This window comes from Heterocephalus glaber, unplaced genomic scaffold (assembly GCF_053883595.1).
Source record: "Heterocephalus glaber isolate CG9 unplaced genomic scaffold, H.glaber_assembly_v1.0 deba00001732, whole genome shotgun sequence".
Lineage (NCBI taxonomy): Eukaryota > Metazoa > Chordata > Mammalia > Rodentia > Bathyergidae > Heterocephalus > Heterocephalus glaber.
In genome coordinates, this window is record NW_028258443.1 from 3,446,962 (window position 1) to 3,454,672 (window position 7,711).

The 7,711-nt window shown below is 41.7% G+C and overlaps 1 pseudogene; it reads left to right on the forward strand.

Annotated features, from left to right (window-relative positions):
* Positions 1-393: 393 nt before the first annotated feature.
* Positions 394-7,077, forward strand: LOC101702837 (zinc finger protein 106-like; annotated as a pseudogene).
* The last annotated feature ends 634 nt before the right edge of the window (positions 7,078-7,711 follow it).

The following is a 7,711-nucleotide window of genomic DNA, read 5'->3' on the forward strand; positions in this document are numbered from 1 at the left end:
CCCAATAAAGCTATTAAGTAACAAAAGTGGAATTTAAACCTAAATATTCAAAATTATTTTAAAAAGTAAAATATTTTACTACTCAATATAATAATAACAAATGGAATGATTTCCACTTCCTGTAGTGGAGGACTCCTTCATTACAGAAATAATTTTTTTGCTGCAAAAAATTAGAAAACCCAGGACAAACATTATTTTAAAAACAATTGGGTTGCTGTGCGCCTGCATGCTGGTGGCAGGAGTACCCAGCAGGGAGTGGGTCCTAGTGGACCGGTACCCAGAGGAGGGGTGGTCTGGGATGCCAGGGAGCTCCCTGCTTGACACAGGGCTGCCTGATGGAATGTGAGAGGTGGTTGCGAAGGTGTGATGTTGGGTGCTTCAGATCTAGTCACTATGGTACAAGAACAAAAAAGCATATTGTGCCAAATTGTGTACAGCTCAAAAAAGGAGATGGATGAACACATGCAGAGCATGTTGCATCACAGGGAACTTGAGAATCTGAAGGTCAGGGACAGTAGCCATAAGTGTCGTGTGTGTGGAGTTACCATAGTGGGTCTCTCTGCATATGCAAAACACATTTCTGGCCAGTTGCACAAAGATGTTGATGCTCAGGAAAGAGAAGAAGATGGGAAGGGAGAAGAAGAGGAAGAAGAATATTTTGACAAGGAACTTGTTCAGTTAATAAAACAAAGAACAAAGTCAGCAAGATAAATCTTCTAATAGCAGCCAAGAAATAAACTCAGATGGCAGACAACCCCAGTGGAGACGAGAAGACCAAATCTCTTACCAAGACAGAAAGAATTACACTCAGCCAGCAAGGCATCATCCTGGACCTTCATGGTGGGATTGGAAATGGGAAAAAGATGGCTTTAATAATACTAGGAAAAATAGCTTTTCACATTCTTTGAGGAATGGTGGTGGACCAAGAGGATGTGCTGGGTGGTGTAATGGGGTTGCAAGGTGCTCCTCAACTTGGTTTCACAACCATAGTAATTCTGGGGATGGTTGGCATCTAAATAATGGGATGGTAGATTGGAATTATAATGGTCCAGGAAAGAATTCCAGTTGGCATTCTGAAGGAACAGGTGGTTTTTCCAGTTGGCATATGAATGGTAATGAAAACTGGAAATCCAATGTATGTAATATGAATAGTTGGAATTACAAAGGCCCCCAGACAAATTTCAACCAGGTAGAAACAGAAATTCTAACTATCAGATAGAAGACATGAATATGCAATGGAACAAGAAATCTAGTATGTCAACCAAATATAATCAAGAGAGATATAATTGACAGTGGCAAGATAATGATAAAGTTGGTATGATTGCAGCATACAGAAGTCCTTCTGAAGATTTTACCAGTGATAGATTTCCTTCAGAAGACTTACACGACTTCAATTTTGAGCAACCAGAAAGCCAGACTACTGAACAAATAGTACAGCTACCAAAACTTGTGGAAAAAATGAAATTGTAGCAAGGGAAAAGCTTTGTTGCTGGACTCTGCACCCTTCCCAGAAGACTCTGGATTCACAGTCGGGATTGAAAGAAGTCACTGGTAATAAGTCAGGAAAGACAGATAAGGCTCTCTGACTTTAGCTTGACAACTGCAGGAATACAAGCACCTCTAACTGGTGAAGCTAATAATCCCCCAACACTAAAAACACAAAAAGAAATATATAATGGATCTCTTAATCACAGAGTCCCTTCTGACCACCCTGCTTCCTGCGAGGTGATGAGAGATTGTCCCATTACAGATAATACAGATAACCCTGAACAAGAACATGACTCAAATAAGTTGCTCTCATTGAAAACTTCACTTCCACTTCTAGCCACTAAACCCATTTCTCAAAAGCAAGACCCACAAACTCCCTCAAAAAATACCAAAACAAATTCTTTTGCTGCAAGAAACTCAAATCCCTTGAATAAACCCACTTTAGAATTCAACCATGGTTCTTCCTTCCTGTCCAAAATGCGTAGTTCATGTTTTTGTAAAGGGAGTAAGACTGCATCTGGCACTCAGAGAGAATTGTATGTTAACTTAAGTAAAACAATACAAAAAGTCAAAGAAATGCTACAGTGACATGAGTCATTGAAAGATCCACCTCAAACCACTTCTAAAAGGATGAAGGATCTATGCAAATGCAGGTAGGAATGTACAGGAGTCTGGAAAAGGATCTCTGAAGATTGAGTTTCAAGTACAAGCATTAGAAGGTGAAAGTAATGGAGAAACATCTGACACAGAAAAGCATGGAACAAAAATTGGAACCCTAGGTTCTGCAACTACACGTTTTACCCTGCAGCACTCATACTGTTGGTGAGAAAGAAGAGGATAACCAGATCCTGAAAGCATCTAGAAAACTTGCCTTCACCTCATGTAATTCCACAGTTCATGAGAAAGAGTCTGAGTCACAAATGCCATCTGCAGCCAGTCCATACTCTGCCTTATTACTGGATTTGAAAATGTCTCTAGAAGATGGCCAGGGTGATAACCCTATTAAATCTCACATATCTTATGTAACAGAAGCCTTTGCAAGTACTAGCTTGGAAGCAGAACTTCACAAAAGTGATATCAGTCAGCCCTCTGGTTCTCTCCTGTCCAAACTAAGTAAGCTTGGCTTTCCTGCCTCACTCCAGAGAGATCTAACCCAGCACATTAGTTTAAAGAGCAAAACTGGAGCACACCTTCCTGAGTCAAACCTCAATAGTGCTCTGGCATTCGCAATATTAGTGGTCATTGAAAGAGTGAAACAGAGAAGGAGGCTGGTCTCAAGCCAACTTTGAGACAGATTCTAAATGCATCTTGGAGAAATATCAACTGGGAACAGGTCATTCAGCAAGTAACCAGGAAAAATCAAGAGCTGGGCAAAGGTTTACCCAGATTTGGCATAGAAATGGTACCTCTGGTTGAGAATGAACAAGAAGTCTTGGATTTAGATGGGGAGCCTGACCTGTCTAGTCCTGAAGGGTTCCAGTGGGAAGCTGTTTCCATCACCTCATCCCCTAGGTTGGCCAAAAAGTGAAGCCTTTCTGAAAGGAGTGCAATCACAGACAGTGCTTCTGTGTGCAGTTTCTTCAGTGAGGAAGATACTGGCAAAGAAAATGAGCTGCCGCAGATTGTTTCACCAAGTAACTCATTGAATGTTACACAGAGTCAGAAAGCTACCCTGTGCCTTAACCAGGAAGTGACACCTCTGGCTCCATCCCTCATAACATGTAGAAGGGCTGAAAACTTTGCTATCTGAAGGAAACACAGTACACATAGTACATTGCCTTCTGACCATACGATATCTTTGATGCATTCCACAAAAGATATGAACAGCCAGGAGTGCTCTACGTCACCACACAAGACTCAAAATGCCAGGAGAGCACTGGAGAAGGGAGCTGTCTGTCATTAAATGCACCCTCAGTCCTTGCAATCTCCAGCTTGGCAGATGGAGCTACAGATAGTAGCTGTACATCTGGTGCTGAACAAAATGGTGGCCAGTGCATTAGAAACCAACTGTCCCTCAGACAAAGGTATGCTATCTCAAATCTATAAAGAATTTTTTAAAAATCAGACCTCCCAAATTTAAAGACCCAATCCAAAAATGGGCATCTGAAATGAACAGACATTTCTCAGACAAGGAAGTAGAAATAGCAAATAAACATATGAAAAAATGTTCAACATCACTGGTCATTTGAGAGATACAAATGAAAACAACACTGAGATTCCACCTCATCCCAGAAAGGATGGCTGCCATCATGAAATCAACCAATAACCAATGCTGGTGGGGCTGTAGGGAAAGAAAAACACTACTCCACTGCTGGTGGGAGTGTAGACTGGTGCAACCACTGTGGAAATCAGTATGGAGATACCTCAAAGAACTAGGACTGGAAGTCCCATTTAACCCAGCTATTTCCCTGCTGGGTATCTTCCCCAAAGAAATAAAAGAATCATACCACAGTGACATATGTGCACCAATGTTCATAGCAGCACAATTTATAATAGCTAAAACTTGGAAGTAGCCCAATTGCCCATCAACTGGAGACTGGATAAAGAAAATGTGTTTTTTAAAAATATAATGCAGTATTACTTAGCTGTAAAGAACAAGAAACTAGAGACATTTATAGCTAAATGGATGCACATTGGGGCAATACTCATAAGTGAAATAAATAGGACACACATGTGTAAATACTGAATAGTTTTTCTAATGTGAGAAACTGAAAGTGTAAAAGAGGACTAAAAGGTATAATAGATAATGTGAAATAGAAAGAAAAGGTGCAAAGTGTAAGGGAAAATGGGAGGGGTAGGAGAAAGGAAAGAAGGGACTGGAATTAATATTAGAAAAAGCAAAAATGGAAACAAAGTCTTTGTAGATAGGGAGGCATGGAGGTGTTGAACAGAGGGCAGGGGAATGGGGAAAAATAAGAACCAAGATGGATTATGTAAAGGTGCAAATTTCCAATGATGAATGTCATTATATTGTATACCTTAAATGTACCAATAAAATTTTTAAAAAGAAAGAAAGAAGCAAAGAGCCACTGGAGATGGATCTTCTCCTGAACTCCCAAGTCTTGAGAGAAAAAATAAAAGAAAGAAAATTAAAGGGAAGAAAGAATGATTTCATGTTGACCAGGTTCTGAATATGCCCTTAAGAGAGGAAGAACTAGGCAAATCCTTGAAGTGCATGGGTAACAACCTCTGTACCCGCTGGGCAGCCCTGCAGACTTTGTATGTTGAAATTCAGAAGCTACTTGTGCTCAAGCAGCAGATAACTATGGAGATGAGTGCACTGAGGATCCATCGGATACAGATTCAGCAGGGATTGCAAGAAACCTATGCACCTTTTGAACACCCAGACCAGACCGCCTATAACCTCACCTGAGAATAGAGGAGCAGCAGATATCAGACATCCCCTGATGCTGCACTGCTGTCTGTTCCCTTTTTCCCAGATTTTCTGGGGCCACCTCCTTCCCATGGATGTCCATCACCCACTGGAGCCCCTCTGAAAGTAACCACATCAGCTGTGCTCCAGGCCCATGGCAGTACTCCTGCCCCAGACTCATTGGTGCAGATTAAACAAGAGCCCATGTCTCCTGAACAGCATGAGAGTGTGGATGCCATGTTGCAAGGCTCTGTTTGCAGTGCGCCCAAGGACTTACTGCAGGCTAATAGAGAGATCAGTGGCAGTCATCTAATTAATTCAGGCCTCATGGCAACAGAAAGTTGCCAGGAGCCTAACCAAAATTTTAGTTTTCTATGGAGCAAGGAAATAGGAGAAGTAGAGAAAACTCTCCCTCTTCCTGATCAACTGATCTTCCTAACATAAATAAAGAAGGGGAAGAACCAGCCAAATGCAACAGTGGGTCTGAGACCTGTAGCAGTTCTTTCCTAAGATTATGTTTTGCTTCAGAAACTCCTCTGGAGAAGGAACTTCCCTCACCTGCTGATGAACCTGGGCTACAGGCAGAGTCTACTCTCATGTCCCCTGAAACTAGGGGAAACAAGAAAAAGAAGCTTCATAAGGAAAAAACACTACGGGCTTCCCATGTTCTTGAGAATAGTGACACTGAGCAGGATGTATTTACTGTTAAACCTGTAAGGAAATCAAAAATAGGCAAGTTACCTAAAGGTGGAAAAGTGACCACCTCCACCTGTGAAGACAGCAGAGCTAGTTGGGAATAAGAGAGTATCTGAGATGAGCCTGAGAGCGACTCATCTCTGGAAGTCCTAGAAGTTCCTCATCTTCAGATAGAAGTAGTAGCCATTGATTCTTCTGAATCTGGAGAAGAGAAACCAGATAGGCCCTCTTAAAAAGATATCTGGGGCTCTACAGAACAAAACCCAGTAGAGACTTCTCTTTCTGGTTGTGATGAAGTTAGTTCTACCAGTGAGATTGCCACTCCCAGACAGCATCTCTGTAAGTGTGGCAGAAACTCAGACTGTGATCTGCTCCCTAAAAGGCTCCAAGAACTCCTCAGAAATATCTTCAGAGCCAGGAGATGATGATGAACCCACAGAAGGAAGCTTTGAAGGGCACCAAGCTGCAGTGAAGGCAATTCAAATATTTGGAAGCTTACTATATGCCTGTTCAGGAGATAAACGTGTCCGAGTGTATAACCTGGTGAGTTGGAAATGTATTGGCAGCTTTGAGGGCCATACTTCCAAGTGAACTGTCTCCTGGTCACTCAGACCTCTGAGAAGAATGCTACACACTACACAGGTTCCAGTGATCACACCATTCGCTGCTACAATGTTAAGACCCGCATCTGCATAGAGCAGTTAAAGCTGGAAGACTGGGTTTTCTGCCTCCACAGTCAATGGTGAATCCTATATGTAGGACTGGCAAATGGCACTGTGGTCATCTTCAACACAAAGAACAACAAACAACTCGAGATTTTTGAATGCCATGGGCCAAGGGGCGTCAGCTGTCTTGCCACAGCCCAAGAAGATTCCTGAAAGTTGCTGGTCATGGGATCTTATGACTGCACCATTAGTGTGTGGGATGCCTGGAACAGACTGCTCCTCAGAAACTTGGAGAGCCATACCAAGACCATTCTGTGCATGAAGGTAGTGAATGACCTCATGCTCAGTGGCTCCAGTGACCAATCCCTCCATGCTCACAACATTCACACTGGTGAGCTTGTGCGGATCTATAAAGGTCACAACCATGCAGTGACTGTGGTGAACATCCTAGGAAAAGTGATGGTGACTGCTTGCCTGGATAAATTTGTTTGTTTCTATGAATTACAGTCTCATGGTTGACTGCAAGTTTATGGAGGACACAAAGACATGATTAAGTGAATGACCATCCACAAAAGCATGATTTACACTGGCTGTTATGATGGCAGTATTCAGGGTGTGGGGCTAAATCTAATGCCAAATTACTGCTGTTGGTGACATGGTTGCTCTCTGATATTTGGTGTTTTAGATCACTTAAAACAACACTTGCTGACTGACCACACTGATCCAAACTTTCAGACACTGAAGTGTTGCTGGAAGAACTGTGATGCTTTTTTCACGGCTAGGAAAGGATCCAAGCAGGATGCTGCAGGACACATGAAATGACATGCTGAAGATGAGAGCAAAATTCATTCATGAAGGTTTTTGACTCCCATGTTGGGAAGTTATTAGTTGAACTATTTGCATATCAGCCCCTCAACCAGGCCACTGTCTTCCCTCCCTCTGGAAAGTAGGGAAGGAGAAAGTGGTTACTGGCCAGGCTGACCACTAGCACATCTGGGCAGCTCTATGGAATGGTAGAGTACAGTTCAAGATCTTACAGGAGTGTTTAAACAGCCAATTTCAGACAGCATTTAAGGAACCATACAGCAGACATAGGAAGATTTATGTTCCCAGCATTCTCCAGATGTTCAATAAAGATCCAGTTCTTAATTTGTTGCCCAGTTTGGCACTAGTCATTTGTGTATTTAATTGATTTGTTTTTTATTTAGTTTATGTTCTTTATGATGGCTTGAACCTATAGTCAGGTTATTAAGTACAAGTTTGTTCAAATGCTAAATTTTCAAGATTAGTTTTAATTTCTCTAGTTATAATAACTGGGTATTTAAATTGGAAGCAAATAGTTTCCTTTCTTAACAATTATGTACAGCGTGTTTCACTCTTCTTGCTTTGCAGAAGGACAGAGTAGGCTTTAAATGCTAAAGAACATAGAGATATTGATAAGCAATTAGAGTGGCTGCTCTGCTCACTGTATATTTTAGGAATTCAGAAA